This window comes from Labrus mixtus, chromosome 10, assembly GCF_963584025.1.
Source record: "Labrus mixtus chromosome 10, fLabMix1.1, whole genome shotgun sequence".
Classification (NCBI taxonomy): domain Eukaryota; kingdom Metazoa; phylum Chordata; class Actinopteri; order Labriformes; family Labridae; genus Labrus; species Labrus mixtus.
In genome coordinates this window covers 9,189,192-9,207,999 of record NC_083621.1, presented here as the reverse complement: position 1 = coordinate 9,207,999, position 18,808 = coordinate 9,189,192, and positions in this window count along the sequence as shown.

Here is an 18,808-nt window from a genome sequence, read left to right as displayed (position 1 = left end):
AGAAATTTATAACACTTAGAATTCACTCTTTCAGTGAATAAATCACTTGTGAACATCATGTATGGTAGATTATTATCACTAAACCACTTTACTTTTCAGGAACTACGAATAAAGGCTACATGAAAAAAGGGTTAAAGAACTGAAATGCCAGCGTCTTCAATACACTTCAGTGGCTCACGGTGAAGGTTTTTTTTGCTCTGTTACTTCATATGTAATGCAAAATAGTATCATATTATTGGCACAATGCAACATTTCCTATCCTAATTAATGCTAACAAAAACAAGAAACGCCATCAGACGGAACCATCTATATATCTCTATAGTAGTAGAAATAATAAGAGCCCTAGACACGACCATAAAAAACCTCTAACCTTTATTGGGACCATTTATACCTCCATTGCCCTTGTTGATGCTATCGAGCAGTAACTGTCCTGGATTTACAGTCACCGCCCTGCTCTCTGTTTCTGTCCTTCACCACATTGCTCCCAGGAAAAATCAAAGAACCAGATTTATAAGACTTTTATTTGATCAGCATGGTTTGTTTTCCTAACACTGTAAGCCAGTAAAATTGTGACATAATATTAACGTCAGGCTGAAAATGTGCTGGATGGACTGGACTGTAATGAAGGGATAAATTCCAGTCAATTAAAGAAACTACAACAGGCAGATGAAGATCTAAATGTTTTCTTAACTAGTCTCTTTTCTTTTAACCTGTCTGAATATATAGGGCTTGAAAAAGAGGGTTTTCTTCAAGTAGGAATGTGCAACATTTTCGTATAAATACAACAGAAATATATGTAAATGTAAATGTATGTAAATATCTCTCATTGAGTCATGACTGTCTACAATGAGTGAGATGCGTATGCAAACTGTTTTAGTCAAGGACTAGAGAAAAGAAGAATAACAAAGCCTACTCACTGCTTATTTTTATGTCAAGTTAGCGTTTTTAGATCATGGTCATTCCGTGTCAATTTAAGTGCAATGTAAAGCTACGAGCTAACTAAAGTGTGCTAACTTTAGCATGCTAACACAACCCTGCAGGCCACAGGCAATTAGCTCGAGCAAAGGACAATTTTTCCCCGCCGCTTGCGCTAAACTCCTCCGTGTGAACTCAAGAGGAGGGGGGAGTTGGAGGTGTTCCGCTGGAGGAGAGCGGAGGCTTTTAGTATGGAGGAGGTGCAGCCAAACAGCAGTTTGTTTTGGTTTACTGCTGGGGCTCAAGGGCGACATCTACTGGATCAAAATGTTGCACCGTCTTCCTTTAAAATGCAAATACTTGAAAGACACTTCAAAAATGTTGAAATGTGTAATACTTTGAACATTGTAAAGAATTGAACTGTCATTAGAGAGATTACAAAGAGAAGTAGCCGGTTACTTATCTGTCAGGCGTCATAAAAAAGCAATAACAGTCTGACTCAGTAAATCCTGGGACAGAAGTATAAAACTGTACCGTACCCTTTTGTTAATTTGCATCTCAGAAAAGGTCATCCAGCATGTACCGCTGAGTGTCATTATGCTCAATCACTGTTGAGGTAATTGTGGAACACATAAGCAAACACGGATGCCCTACAATCCTTTCTCCATGGCATTTAAAAGCATCCTCCACAAAAAGGATGAAACGGCTTCGAAATGTTATTGGCATGCAATTTTACCGCTTTCCTTTTAGTCCGACACATTAATCATATTTATGTTATCTGAGATGTGTTGTCATTCAGAAAGCAACAAATAACTCTCTTTTGCCCTCAGCCTGCTGATTTCTATGTTCCAGCGCTGCTTGTTTATTCATGGCCGACACGAGAGCAATGCACAAGAAAGCCCTGTCACTTTTGGGCATACTTTAATCATATTTCTTTGATTTAACTCCTGAACATTCACAGGAATATATTTGAATTTGGATTTGTTAACGTCTCTTGCTGTATTTATGTTTTAACTGATTTCCTTATCAGGAAATTAACAAAGAAAGCAGTCCAGTGGAATTAAGAGAGAGGGGATAAAGAATATAGAAAATACATCAGTAAATCTAACTGCCTTAGATGTCCAGACAATGAATAATGTATTTGTACATTGCAGTTGCTTGTTGAACTCAGTATAGAGCTACAGTCGCTGCTGCTTGTGTTGATGCTTTTTCTTCTTGACTATCTGAGTTACTGTCATATCACTAAACGGTGATACAGATCAGTCCATGGTCGGAGCTCGAGTACAGGGTTCACTGGTCACATGTTGGAGATGGCTAAAGTCACAACTAAAATATTATTCGATACCCAAATGTGTTGATCAAATTGTGGTGTGAAGGATTGAAGAAATGGACAGTAAGAAATAACCCTCATTTTACTATATCGCCTTGACAATCAAAACAAAACAACTAAGTAACATAATCACATTAATAGCAGCTGAAATAATCCAGTTCTAGTTATAAATTACACAAAAACACATTAATAAAGTAAGGAGAAATACAAATTCAACTAATATACAGTATATATATCCATCCAACATAGGAACTTTCTCCTTCTCGCTGTGATAGATACAGCAGTGTGAACAGATTCATGAGAAAGCTCAAGTGCTGATTGGATATTTCTATCCAACACATGTTAAATCCCTGGTTCTTGAATCTGAATTGGAGTCCTACCATCACCGCGGGCTTCTTGAGCACTGAAACATCTGCATAGCCGGAAAACTCCTCAACTGTACTAGAGATTGTCTCAGGGTGACAACAGAAAGCAAACTCAGAAGCTGACGCTTTGTTCAAACTCAGAGTGTTGTTCTGAACGAGGCCTTGCCTCTCGGCTCATAAGAAGCCATGTCACATAACAGTAGGCTTTGGGATGCTCCAGGCTCTAATTGGGACATGGGGAAATGAATTTTCCAGCTATGACCTGTCTAGGATTTACAGCCTGGGCGGAAAAAAAAGATGACACTTCCCGTTGCATGTAAAGAAAGATTGAATCCCTCTGTAATCACAGAGTGGCTTCCACACAATGAACCCACTCCCTTTCAAATTCAACTATCTATTATTTAATTGCTATCATTTATTCTGACAGAATAACTACAGAACATGACCATTTCTTCTCTCATCTTCATTTCACTTTTGAAGATTTGCCACTATGAATTCCTTTTTATCACAGAATAGAAGCTGATGCAGAGGGGAGGATGGATATGACCATTGTAAACTTAAACCTGATGTTATCCAGTCTCACTCTTCTGTACTTTATGAAAGAATTACTAAAATACTGTAAAAATCAACACATTCCAGCTTTCTCCCCAGTGTCACTTACAGCATGAAGACTCCATTATACTTATCTTACACAATACCACTGGTGGAAAATGAGTCATTACATTGTAATTTCATGCTGCCAGGATGTCGTGCGAGCTTCTGGAGAGCTCGTGTCATGTTTGTAGAGACTGGAATTATGATAGCCTCACACATTACCGAAGGTTATTCTGTATTACTGTGTGTTATCCACAAGCAACAGTAACAGAGTTACAAACCAGACAGAGGAGCATTAAAATTAAATCACCTTTCAATATTCTGGTGGATTTGGTTGTGATCCTTTTTCTATTTGCATTACATCCGCCCCATGTTGTGGTTAAACTAAGTGATATTATTTATGAAAGGCAACCGCACACCCTCTCCTGCAGCAGTGCAGGACTCCCTGTCATCAAATTAACAACAGCATGAGACAGTGGACTAAAAAATGCTCGCTGCCAGGGACTATCATAGTCACTGGCTGCAAATGCACCCTGCTCTGTCATGCAGATAATCATCCCTCTGCTGCAGGGAATCACGGGTTTGTGTGGTGGTGGGTGTCAGGGGGCCAACGGGTGATTGGACTCCCCTCCATGTTCTTCGCCTAAACCAGACCTGTCAGAGGCCCAATGTGATCCCTTGTGCCCCAGTGTGACAAGACTGACCCGGAGCCTGTGATCCCGCCCTGCCTTGCATTGGTGGCCCTCTTGGCCTACTGGACAGCAAAGCCACAATGGCAGATTTTGAGGCTAGCAAGGGCCATGCAGTGAGACAGGTCATTACTGCTGCGCCCTTCAAAGAAAGCCCCTCGCAGGTCTGCAGAGTTTTCTAAACTTGATCACCCTTTGCACAGAGGGCTTTGCATACCTGCTGAGATTTCTTACTGATACTTTACATGCCTACAGGGGGCCGAAAAAGCCCAGGTAGGGCCAGACTTCTGCTCCCCAGAAACCTAGCCCCCCTACTTTTAATAAATGTGTTTTCACAGCATCAGACGCACTAATTACTGTGTTTAAGAACAATCTGTTATACAGTAGGAGGTCCACTGTACTGCCACTTAGAAAGAAGAAAAAACATCTGACAGCACTTCTCCTATCCTTGGCTTACACTGCTTTACATTCCCTATTTGTAACTTATAACAGATTCCAAAGAGCATGATAGCAAACGTAGAATACTTTTTTCAACTCCCTGGACACCACCCACCCCCTCCTTCCCCCTCTGCATTTTAAGAGGCATGAAGTCGGCAGGGTTTGTCAGTAATGGTTGATAACTAATTCATTGGTCCTCTCTTTTTTTTCAGAACCCAGTGGTTTTCATCTCATTTCTCACTTTAGAAGTTTCACTTTTAATCTTTTGCTTCGTCCGTCTGTCTGGAATGCAGAGTCCCATGCTGGCTGTTTAATATATCCTGCCAACAATAAAACTGTCTTTATGAACTCATTGCATCTCATAACTTATTGTTCCCATGTGGTCGAATGCAAATGCTGAACGGCTGTAAAAAAAAAAAAAAAAAAAGTTTGAGAATCCAGTGTTTGTGTGTTTGGATTAGTGTCTTAATTAGTATGTAATCTTCAATAATTCCAACATGAGTAAGGCGAGTCACTTCCACATTTCTAAGCAGAGCAACATGGTGCATAATTTTTCATATCAGAGAACAATCTCAGCCATATCTGGAGGCTAGCTGACTGGAGAGCCACCCCGGGCCAGTGTTTTTGAGACTGCAGGCCATATCTATCATAATCAAAGGCTTTTTTATGCAAATGTGTGCTGACTGACTCTTTTAGAAGTAGAAAAGCTTTTGTATTTCCTATTGAAAATCACTCTCATTAGGAAATGGAAATTCTGCTTCTAAATGAGCTGCAATAGCAAGTTAAGACTTGCCCTGCTATATGTACATCAACGCTGTGAAACATTTTGCAAATTTCAAGCTACATGATGATGATTGTTATGAAAGAAGGGATTTGTGTTGGTCATTAAATTGTGCACACAGTCACTTCTTTTTCCGTGCGTCTGTGTAGAAATTAGTGGATCTTGGCACGTTATGTCACATGTCGGAAGTATTTTGCTTTCCCCGGTTTTTACCATGAACATTGTAAAGCATCAAAAGTGGGAAAATATCAGTAATCGTGGGAGCAACAGGACAAATTTGCGCATGCCTGCAACAGCATAACATCAGCAGAAACAATGTTCCTGGCCATGACACTTGAATGTCTATGGTAAAGCATCTGCTGTCTTAAAGCAGACATACAATGCTGAATTGAAAGCACCGATTCTTCAAGGTCAGTTTTTTGTGCAGTCGCAGCAACCTTCTGTCAACAGTGTAACACTAGTTGTGGAGTGGCTCTGCAGTGGATGTCACAGCTGCCGCAAACATGACCATTGTACAAAAAAAAAAGCCAAGAAGACAAATGATGAGAAGTAAAAGAATAATGAATATACAAATCTGCTCTTTGGTGTGAAATGCATTATGCAATAAACTGTTGCCCTCTATTGGGCAACTGTGCTATCTGCATTGGCTCTGTTACACAGACATTGGCTCTGTTATGCTGAGGGGAGCTTAACAGAGGAGTGAGAATGACATCGTCTCTCCATTGTCACAAGATGGAAACGGAAAAATAAGTCAATGCACACAATATCCAAAGGGTCATTTTTTTTCACTTTGACTTTGATGTGAAAGCACAAGCCGTTTCTTTATATTTGTATATTCTCTGTGTATTTTCAGTCTAGGTCAACAGTGTTTCCAGGACTCCACACCTTCAGTGTTTTTTTAATGTAGTTTAGGTGGATAATTGGATAACACAGGTTTATCCTCAGCAAGCACTTTGTATGAGCAATCCAATTTCACATCCTCCTGAAGGGAAACCATTATTCTTAACCAGGGCTTGAGACTCCAGTCACCCTTGTGCTGAAATGCGGCACAAGGTTCTCCCCAAATCCTATCAGCCTCTAACCTTGTTACCAGCCAATCTGTATTATTGTACTATAATTCCATATTCTGCCCTGTCCTCAACATGGCACCAGCATTTGAAAAGATAAAGCGTTCGCTGCCTCTTTGTTGACAACAATGCCTTGGTGGACTGTTTGTTTTCTATCTGTGAACACTGGCACGTTCCACCGCACTGTTCAAACCAACATCTCTGCTGAATATTTAACTATTTCATGTTCGGTTTCAAACACTCGTGTGTATTCCACTCTTATTTTCATATATCAGTGGATTTGAAGATGTTTAAAATGTGATGCTCCTTGTTGATTTGGGGCATTGAAATTCCTACTTAATCTCTCACCAGTCTCACAGAGGGCCTCGGGGGATTCTATTGATTAATGAATTGGTATTAATCAAATCTGAACTCCTCAATGTCCACTGAAGTACAAAGGGAGGATGACTTGTAAATATGTTTGGCAAACTATACAACCTCAGATCAAGTTAAAATATGTAAAATAATACATCTCCCATAAAAAAGAAATGGAATGAAATCTAAATGAAAATACTGTGCAGCCCTCCATGAGTCTCAGATGTGCTACTCATGTTTCTAATTTGCAGAAACAGTCGCCTGCAGCTATCAGCTCCATTTTTGGGAAAATGGGGTTCTCCTTGATTGAAGGGTTGATTTCAGGTTGACAAGGAAGTAGGCAAAATAGGCCAATGTTTTTTATCCTGCACCTTGAGACACTACACATGTTACACAGTACAAGTTTAACTAAACATCAATGAAGGCTTTTTAAATGATAGTTGGTTTCATTTGTATTTATCAGGGGACAGTGTGCAATGACATGGATCATTTATAGAAAGAAAAATGAAAAGATGGTTGCACCAGATTTAGCAACTCTAATTTCCATCTGTAGTCCCACATAAAAGTGAAGCAAGACAATACATCTCCACTCCACAAAGGACAATAAAGAAACACACCTGACAACACAGTTAATTAAACAATGGTGGTAAAAAAAAAAAAACATGGTTACAATTATACAAAAAAAGAAAGAATGATTTCGTTTTAAATAAAGGAAGTGATCAAACTCCCTCTTTTCTGATGAAGGTGCTTTGGAATTGAGGCTCAGTCTCTTGTCTTTTATTGTGGGTTATTTTCACTCGCAGGGCAAACCAATATGCCTTCAGAACTTCTAATAATTCGTCATTTTTTCAGGTTGTAACAAAGGATGTGGAGTGTAACCCTCTACCACTTATTATATACAATTATTCTATGTCCTTGATTATTCAAAGCATACACTCTGTTTCATATGTAATCTGCTCATCAGGCAGAGGTATACAGTAAAAAAAAAAAAGCATGTATAGAGTTACTGTATAATGTGTGTGGCCAGTATAGTGTGGGGATGTGGAATAGAAATGCATAACAGGGCCTTAATTGGGGATTTTCATAGATTCAGTGAAAACATATCTTTATAAAGCCACATTATTTGCTGCCTACTGCTTTCAATATCCACATTCATATCCAGTGAAAGGTTTTTGATTATTACATATCCACAGTGTTCTAGAGCAAGATCAAGAAAATGAAATACCACCGAGTTAAAAAAGGGAGGCAATCAGACAGATTTGTTTAACCCACGTTGTTCAAGGTCAGAGTAAAAATGACTTTTTTGATCGGTCATATTTGGAAAGGTACTTGTTCCCCCTTTTAATGAAAAGTCTGATAAACACCCCCAATGTCTTCATATCAATTTAGACCAGGTCCCAATTTCACTCGTTCACTAGTGTAGACCCAGTGCCCTGCTGGCAGAGGAACATACAGCATATGTGTCATGAAGAGTAGAAAAATAGCCTTTGTCTGGTCTGAGGTTGTCCAAATTGGATCTGCACATTTGAACTAAATTCATGAAAAACACACCTACTGGATACTTTATACAAAGCTCTTTTGTTAAGAACACAAGTGTGTGTGTAGTCTTATTCTGTTGTCAGCTTTTCTTAGTGAAGAGTGAAGTCGGGTTGGCTCCAGGGGAAAGGGTTGGGAATCATTGTTGTTGGTCCTACTTCAAATTATTTGACCAACTACAAGTACTCAATGACAAATATCTGCAACATATAATTTAAAACTATGTATGTGCTTGAAGTGTTCATGTACATACACTGTGCATTGGTTTTGCAAGATGTTGGTAATGAGAACTGAGTCAGTGACCTAGGAACCATCCTATCCTAACTATGTCCTGAATCTTCCCTTTTGCTTACCTTCTTGAACTCTTATGACAATCTCAGCGGGTATATCAGGGAAGGTAAATTGTATATGGAACTGTGCAAACAAGCAGTTGTTTTTAGTGTCGGTTCACAAGGTCCCTGAGGCACTATCTCTTTCCATGTCTCTGGGACTGCAGGGATCACAGCTCAGACACGCTATGCAATATATTGAAAAACACACACTATATAGCCAAGAAACAATGAAATACACAACTTCAGAGGAAGATGTAACAAGACCTGGCACAGTTCAAGAAAGACTGGAGACATCTGCGTCCCTCTGAGATTTAAGTGTGTGTTGTTGGGCCTTTCATTTTTAGACCCACAGCTCCCAGTGGGGGATGTAAGCGTGTAATACTGTGTTTGTGTGTACCTGCAACTAAATAACTCACTGTCAAGTACAACCACCAAGGCTCTCACTTCTACCTGAATAATCCACACACCTAATTTAACATTTTCTGAAAATATTTTTTTACCTCTCCAATTGGGCAAAGAAGCATTCCTTGGGGACTTATTACACTGTTGGCTTGTAAGCAACTGTTGAGGAAATGCAAGCATTTCACAGAACATAGAGCCATGATTTGTTTACAAGTTGCAGTTGTCATAAATGTGCTACTTAGACGAACATTGCTTTATATATCAGATCATCATTTTGGTTTGTGCTCCTCTGTAGGAGAAACAATGTCAGTGATATTCAGCTGCTGCCTCTAATAAGGCGGTTAGACCAAATGACAAAGAACATTTGAACCATTTGAGGCACATACTGCCCCTTGAATAGATGGATTGCAATGAAAGATCTGGATGTTTTCACCAGATATCCCAAACCTATAATTATATGGAAATTTACCAAGATCACTGGGTATTCTTTTCTAAAGGCTTAGTAACAAAACAAAAAAAATGAGTTTGACAATTAGAGTTCTCAAAAAGCTGTTTTTGTTTGTCACTCTGAGAAACATGATCCAGTAGAAGGTCAACTTTGCATCTGAAAGACTTTGCTTCCAAGCTCCTTTGTTTCTAGTTTGCCTCATTTCTGTTTATGTTGAATAAGTTCATGTTCAATGAAAGATGAAACTCTAAAATTCCACTGATGTGTCAAAACAAATGTCTTCTTTCCCCCCACCATCACATTTCTGCTGACTGTTTAACCAACTCCATTCAGCACAAAGTCACTGCGGCAGTTTTCTTCCAAAGGTCACCGTTTGTCATGACAGTCACGGCTGTTTGTGTCATTGGAATCGTAAAAAGCCAAACTCATCCTGCACCTTGTATTGAAACATGACTCTCTTCTGCAAAAGGCTTTGCAACTACAATGTACATGACCAATCTGGTGGGACACATGAGAAAATAGTGACAAAAACCATCTGTGGGTCTAAAAATGAAAACTTAACAAACTTGAAAAGAAAGTTAATATAACTTCAGCCACGAAGATAAGAAATAACACAACTTCAAATTCAGCCGGAGAAATTTATTTCATAATAAACCACGTTTTCCAGTTTTATTCTAGGGATTCACCGATGCACTGGTTTAATATCGTATCGGCCGATATCAGCCCTGTTGACAGACATCGGCACAACAGCAAATAATGTGGCATGAGCCAATGTCAGTAGCCGATGAGTTTATCATTGAGCAGAAAACTTGTCTCTGATCTGTTTTCACGGTCAAACAGACAGAAAATGGCGGCCTTGTGGGAGTCCTACACCAGAAGAAATCAATTCAAACATCTGTGTTTCGGCCCTGATTTTTCACAATCTGTGCATCCCTACTTTGTACTAAAGAAAACAATGTTAAAGTGGATAAAACAGAACGGGCAGTGCTTTTTTAAATATGCATTTTCCATTAACACCCACTTGTGACAACAAAAGCCTGACTACTGCTATCTGCATGCCCTCAAAAGCACTTGGCTAAAGTCCTTTGTTAGTGTTCATGCCCTCAACGTATAGTTTGTTTTCAGACCCTGTGCATCAGTTGTTTTCCAATACAAGTTATACTGTGATTCTGCATTGGAGTACACATAAGGTAATTTGTGTTCCAATGTGCAATGTGCATATTTCGAGTAAATAAGTAATGCATGTATTTATCAACATATTCTCTCTCTTTTTCTTACTGATTTTCAATCACTACTGGTAAGCTCTTGAGATTTGTTTTTTTTTCACCCATGCCTGTATAAACAGATTTATTTTTAACAGACTGAGACTCTTATACCTGACCTGTGGTGGATGTCAGTATTGTAGTAAACAAAGGTTGGTAGCTTTCTCTTATACCGTTCCATATCATGGCATCTTTAAGAAGTTGACCTCTAAGCCTTCCCTTTTCAAATGTAATAAGAAATTACATTTTAGTATGTAAGCCTTTTATTTGCAGGGTATAACACAACAGTGTCACTGAGCATACTGCTGCATTGAGCTCCTAACAATGCCATATCTTATAGCTGAATGAGACATTTTCAGCCTTATAAATACTGCCTTTTAATGCCCCATCTGAGACCGCTGCACCACCTCACACCCCCAGGCGGTATTTCCACACGTGTTGCCAGATAAAATGATAAATTGATACATGCTGTTTATTAGGCCTGTGTTGACTCATTAATACTACAGGCCTGCATACTTGATCTTTCCTTTGATGTTCAGCTGTGTCTACCACCCACTTGTAAAAAGAGAAAACTTCCTCAATATACTACCATGCTGTCAAAAGTAGCATAGTACTTTTAAAATTTCTCATGGGTCAAGTCCATTATTGATTTCGCTGCCACTCTGCTCACAGCTCTAGTTCTCTGTGCAATGGGACCCGACAGACCATACATGCAGAGAGGCTTCTATACACCTAAAGTAAAGATGGAGACAAATACTGTATAACCTTATATTTCCGGCCAACGTTTTCATGCAAGCTATTAACATTTGTCCATTAACATTTTTACAAGATTCCTCATCGAATATTCATGAGCAGCATGACTGGCATGGTTCGTGAATTTTTGACACAGCTCAGTACTCTGGCAATGTGCGGTTTGGCATTGTGAGACTTGGAGCATGATGCCCTTACCACAATCTTTTTGTGAAGAGGAGTGCTCTGAGGAGACACCAAGTACGGAAAATCTGAAGATGGCAAATCATTCTGTATGCACACAAAAAATAACGAAGAAAAAAAAACACTTATGTTCTCTTGACAGTCATGAAAACATATTAAAACCCTCATCTACATGCTAACAGTAGACACACAAATACACATGCACACAAAACATGTTATGTCACAATGGCAAGCACAATATATTTCGCAATATTATAGCTGACAACTGCTGAACACAAAATGACACATGTAGTTACATTTGGCACTGCTGAGTGCTGTTATTGTGGCATTTTTTTCGACTTACTTTTTTAGTCATTCATTATTTCTGACACTTGGCAGAGCAGAAAGATTGTGTCAAGCCATCTTCAGCTGAAAACACCTCACCCGGACATATTTAATGCACATTCTCCTCCAATTAATACCCAGCAAAGCTGCAGTCTTTTTCATATCTGATGAAAACTTGGGGTGGTTACCAATTAGTCTGCTGTTAATTATCTCCTTCTCCTTTGATCTCGACTATGACTGCTCTGTCAGACACTCTCATTTATTCATCTCCTTTGCTGGCTGAGATGGACCTTTTTTTTTTGGAAGATTGCAGAGATTGATGCACATTAAAAATGGCTTCAGAAGCAAGCTGGAGTCTTGTGAGAGTGCACACATGGCTGTTGCATTTTCTTTGTATATCTAAAAACCTTGCCACTTTGGCCCGCTGTTGTGTGAATACCACACTATTTCTGTATGATGTGAACTTTTTTTTTTGATGTCTTTGCTTGAGAAAAACATTACGCTGTCTTTCTAAACTACCACCAAAATGCCCATAATCAATACTGCCCATTATTATGCTCTATCTCTAGCCAACCTTTCCTCTGATAATCTGCTCATGACATGAAATCTCTACCATAAACATCAAACGATCCTCCCTGTGTGCAGGGCTGGATCTGAATATTTAAGCAGGGCTCACACTGATGAACACCGCGGCACCTCCGTTTGTGTGGGGGAGATAATACTCTTAGTTCTTCCTCTGTACGTTGGACAGTAAGTTGAATTTGTTTGACACCCAGGATTAGCATTAGCGTCAACACAAGTGACAAACTCGACAACTGCCACCAGGCAATGGAAACTGGCATGAATGGGAAAGGGAAGGTGTAGGTTTGATCACACAGTATGGATTTACTAAAACATTAAGGCAGTTTTGAACTTGCCAGGAGTTTGCAGGCGCTTGTTTTGAAATTCTAAAGCATATCTCACTCTTCGCATTGCTATCTTTGCTTTCACTTGCACCTTTATTCACACTAAAACAGATTTTTGCTTGCTGTGAGTTGGCAGCCAGCCTGGATTTCTCAATGGCATTGACCCAAACGAGAATGTAAATGAGCTAAGGCTCATGCATTCAGAGCTCTTTGATTTAAGCAGAATCCTGTATATACAGTACAATTCTATCGTGTGCTGGTTTTCAATGAGCTGCTAATGTGCATTATTAAACATGTACCTCTTTTAAAACATATTCACCGGCACTACGGGTTGAATAAGTGAACTCTGAGTTTCACAGTCAACATGATGAAGAAGTGAGACAAAGCTGAGAGAAAGCTTGGGAGAGAAGGGGGCAGAGGAGAGATGGCAATCTGTGTCCCTCAAGCTGCATCTTTGAATCCCTCCAGTTGAGAATCCCACTCAAGGGTAAAGGATAATCTCAAAACCGAGAGCTGCTTCTGTAGCATGGCCAAGGCCTCAGCTGTAAGAAGGAAACAGCCTTCTGATCACAGTACAACAGGTTAAAGAGATTACAAAGCTAAGTGAGAGCTGGGACGCAACTGCAAATTAAAGACCACTTCAGTCAGTCCTAAATGGACCCGTATTGAAAAGAAAATATAATGTGCAGTGAACATAAACAAACCAAGGGAAAAATTGTTATTTTAGAAAGGCTGATTGGCAAAGAAACCCAGTGGTTTTAATTAAGCAGATAGTTTTATGAAAGAAAATTAATGAAAACATAATCATTGTTGCTGCCATGCTAATCTGCACTTTCTTTTTTGTTCTGTGTTCATGGAGTGGAACAATTAAGGATTGATTGCTTTTAGAATGAGCCGTATCTTCGAGGTAAGCCTGCTGTCAAACCTGTTGCAGTGATTTAATTTCACTCAGTTAATCAATCAGTTACCCTCTTCACATTTTTTGGTGCAAGCGGAGATGCCATTTTCCACTTTAAGAAGGAACGCCATGGAAAGAAAAAAAAAAAAAAAAACCTTTGCTATCAACTTTGCTCATGTTTTAAGGCTCTAAGAGCTGAATTTCATGCTAATGTGTGCTAATTATTTTATATCCCCCCCCCCCCCCCTCTGTAAAGGAGTGTTCATTTTGGCACTGTCTACTCGCAGAAGGATGTCATTGCTAATGTATGGTCTCGAATAAGCAGACTCACCGCATGTCCTCCCGGGACGGGGGCTAATTACGTGTTCAGAATCTGCAGCATGGCTCTCTGGGCTTTTATGCCTCTGTCACTTCACATCCACTCAATTGGATTGGATATATCCCGAGAACAACCTACAGCCTTGATTCCCTCTGAAAAAACAGGTCACTGGGAGTTCGCCGGGCGTGGAATGAGTCTAATTATTGGGGTACAGATGGGTGCAGAATACGTAATGGAGGAACATGCTCTGACCACCCTCCATCAACCATCCTTAGCCTGAGACCCAGGACAAGAGAGACACTAGCTTCCACACAAGGCAGCAGCCACAGTCCTGTTAGAGCCCTGGATGGAGGCTAGACATCTTCTAAGAAGATTGGGGGTGTTAGAAACCAAGCATACTTGGGATTTGGGATTAGGCTTTCTGGATCAACTTGGATCAGCTGCATAATGTAATCTTATTGACACGTGGAATTATTATGACACACTAAACCGGAAATACAATAATCTGCATCAGAGGAAGAGCAGAAAGTAGCAGTTTCACTCAGGGAGATTGGCCATGGCTTATCTTGTTAAAGCAGTAGGCCTATCTCACAAATGAGAAAAAAATGATGGTTTCTCCAAGTTCTTGGTTAAACTTGATCAAACCTGAGGTTTGGTGGTTATTTCATGTGCCTCAAAAAGGTTCAAAGAAAATCTAAGATGTTGTTATCATGCCAATTTTATTCTGGAATCAAAAGTGAGAACTGTTGGATATTACAGTTGGCATATTTAAAACCCGAACAAAAATCCAACTTTCTTTTCATGTGCACTATTTTATTCCTCTCTAATCTTGGAAAGTAAACTACAGTCCTGAAGGGTGGAAAACAAGCCCGTTGACAACCTCTGAGCCCAAGGGATGCAGTTGAACGCATGCTTGGTTTGTTGTATCCGCATGTAGACCCTCCCAATTCCCTTGTCTGCTTGCGTCTCTGTCTTCTGTCTGAGGGGCAGTGGATCAGAACCCCCTAAACATGCAGTACACAGTTAGCAGGTCATTCTTCTGGAGCCCCACACAGCTGTCAGCGGCCTGGCCTGCCAGATTTATCATAGTCTCCGAATTTTGTATTTCAGGCTTGTAAGGGCAAAAGTTGATGCTGACGTTCTGAGTGACAAGCTGCTTTACCGTACGGAAATTCCAACTGGACCGTTCCATATTCATGAACTGATTTAAATTCTGGCACTGTACATGGGTTTCTACAAGATATCGAGGAAGACAGTCAGTGTACCCTATTCAAATCTCATACAACTGCCTTTGTGGAATATCGCAGGATGAACAACCAAGGGCAAGGTACAATGAGCGGCAAGGATGTTAGTTTTTTTTAAGCGTCAAAGGTTAGTCCTACACAAACAGCGAATCTGTTTCTGATATTGTTTGGAACATGTGTGTCAAGAGTTTTTAAGCTTGTCTTTGATTTTTCTTTAAACAAGATTTTAGAATCTGTCTTTGCTCATTGGTGTGAGATACCTGGTGCCGTTAAGAAATACTTTGATTCACAAGACATTCAATAAACTGTATAGCCTAAATATAAGCTGTGAAAATGTTCATGATCTTCTTTTAAGGATGTCATCATCAAATAATAGATTAGACTTAGTTGCTGGGTTATCAGGTACACATAGTTAAAACTGATGTGGTCTAATACAACATTTTTTCAGTCAAGCCTGGCTTTCTAGTGTTTAGGTTTTAGTTTCAGGTTCAGCAACACAATCGGCAGCTTCCAAAATGACCATAAAGTTGAATGAGCACCACTCTGAAGCAGTTTAACAAAAACAGAACAATGTACAATGACAGTTGGATTTATAGCAGAACTGTTGTATAAGATTTCATTGTTTTTTTCCCAGGTGTACTGGATAAACTGGCAAATGTCCACAGCCAAACTATGGAAGGAATATGTCACAGTTATGAAAAAACGAGGAATGGTACCCCATCACAAGTAAAACCGAAATGAGTTTAGTTTAAGAAAAGACACAAAAGTAAAATAAAGCTTACTCATACAGAGTCCAAAATCCAACTCCAACAAAAGTCTGACCAAAATCTGCAAAAGGCAAAACACGGAAAAAAACAAAATACAAAAACTTAACAACAACCAATCATGACAAAATATAGGAGTCAGAGTTTCCAGTCCGAATCCACCAATATGTTTAAATGTCTCAGAGCGTCCTCCAATCTGCCAGGGAATTGATTAATAATAGAGACATACTCTGTATTGAACTGCAGCACATTTTGAGTTCCACCAAAAACGACACTGTGTGTCACACTGAAGGCTCGGTCAGAGTCTAAAATTGTTTGTATACTGATTTAGGTTGTGAGACTTTTCTGACTTAAGATGAGCTACATTTAGGAAAATCTGTATCACTTTGTGCAGTTCAGTTTTTTTTTATACATAAAGCTTAAATTATGCAAATATCCTTCAAATTAAGGTGTTGTATTACAACAAAACATGGAATACCCACCTTTAAAAAAAAAAAAACCTTTAGAATGGGAATTCTACCCCCAAAATGACCCCCCACCCATCACCTCATCCCCTAAAGTACTAATCACATGATCTTGGTATACAGCTTTGAATACACAACCACAAAGCAGCCCCCCTGTAGATGAGGTCAAATGCATAGATCACCTGAAGTTACACAACTAAATTCCATTTAGAAGTAAGTTGTACATTTTTTTTTTTAGCTGTGAATGTTTACCAAAACATCTGTCCAGCATGTTGTACCGAATGCCCCTGAAGCCTTGGGAGCGATAATCAGAGCGCAGACCTGTTGTTCATATGTTTTATTGACTCGCTGCAGGGTCTTCAGCGAGGTCTCACACCCCTGCATCCACAAGACTAATCGCAGACTGGTCCCAGGCTTGTAAGGCAGAAGAACACAAAGTGACATAATACAACAAGTTCAGAGCATGACTCTCTCTGAAAGACATGCATGAGTCACTTCCTCAGGCCAAAGATGATGTGTGTGCTGCCACAAGTATTACATTACAGAAATCTGTGGGTCTGGGTAACATTGTGTTCATTTGGATGCTAGGAGCTCTTTTCTTTTACAACACAGCTAATCACAACCCATAAAAGCAGGCAACGTTGGATTTTTAAAAAGAATCTTCAATATTTTCTTTCAGAACAAAGTCAAGCATTGTATGTTTGCCCGACAGGATAAGGTGTGTTTTTTTTAATCATATATTTCAGGGTCACTGTGCACATGATCGATGACCAGATGGGATAAGTGTATTCTACCGGTGATAGTCTTACTCAACATGTATTGTCAAAGCAATAGGGAAGCCACACCAACTCTTAACAAGTTCACATATACCTCTAAACAGTTAAAAGAGTCACTAAGAGCTGTGTTAGTTCTTGTTCTTTGAGCCTTATAAACTCAAGCTATATGCAACATATGTGTCACTCTATGTCTCTCTACTCAACAACAGCAAAGGGAGAGGTTCACTTCATGTGCTATTTCTGTTGCTGCTGTCACTTTGATGTCATGATGTTCTTTATGCAGCTTTGCATTTAAATTAAGCACAAAACAATAGACATAAATGTAGCGAATCCCGCTTTGGCTTCAGGTACTGCAGGTTTAGTTCAACAAGCTTAAGTTTGTCTGGACAAAAAATTCACTTGGTTTTGGAAATTTTAAGAAATCATTAAAAAATGCTGCTTAGCACTAGTGACCACAGAAAACACTCCTGATGCTGGTGTGTTTAAAACAAATGGATGTAGGCTTGTATTTTCTGTATTTTTTTCTCAGCAGTGTTTTCTATTGTATTACATGTTTATTGTTTTTTTTTTGTTTTTTTTTTGTTTCCTCTTTTATTTTTTATTTTGTTGTTGATGTAAAACCTAAAAAATCAACATTTGATCTCAAAAAAAGGGGAATGCTGCTTTATTAAATGAATATTTGAGCATTCGCACTTGGGTTGGTAATGTGTATCTTCACTGAAACACAATCCATTTTTATTTTTCAGACACAAAGATTAAATAATTATAATTTAAACACTTTTTGTTGGACTGTACAAACTCAATTCCTATAAGATAACAATTTGTAATGCTTATGTTCAAATAAAAACTCACAGTTTGTACAATTAATAATAATATTAAAAGACTCTGGCATTAATTTAGTCTGTGTTCTCGATATCTTGTGCACTTTAATTTAAACATTATCTGAACTTATCTGACTTTGTCAGTTTAGATCACATTATGTTCACTCACGACATTGAATGTGGAGTATTACATGATACAGGTGTGACCGTTTCTCACTAGTTGATTCCCATGTGTAAGAATCCCTTTGCATTTTCCACGAGTTAGCCAAAGATAATCCTGTCATAATAAAGCTGCCCGAAATTTTGTTCAAAAATGTTCCCCAAACTAATTGTTTTAGGGTCATCAGGGGATGGGTACTTAATTCCTTGAAGCTTTCCCAATTTACAGAGAGATTATTTAATTTCCTCTCATGAATAAAACACTCAGTGATGTGATGTAGGGCACATCTCGCAGACAGCGCGCGTCCATGTCTGAATGTTTTGTTTCCCCCCTGTTAGATGTTGTCTCCAGTCAGACAGATCATTGACACACCCGGGGACAAACAGGTTAGAGCGTGGAAGGACGACGTGACTAAATCACTCCCCCCTTAACATACGTGTGTGAGCTTGCATAACTTTGTTCCCACACACCATTTACAATCTGACAAGCAATAATGAATGCCAGTAGACTTATTGCCCCTGAAAGATAAACTTTAATCAGGCTCCTTTTGCCTTCCTGATGTTTGAGCATGCCGCGGCATATCCTGTGTTGTATGCTCCCCAGTGAAGGCAAATAGCAAATGGGAAGTTATTTAAGATTTTTCATTTAAATGTGAAGGCCTGTGCTAATATAATCATCTACAAAATT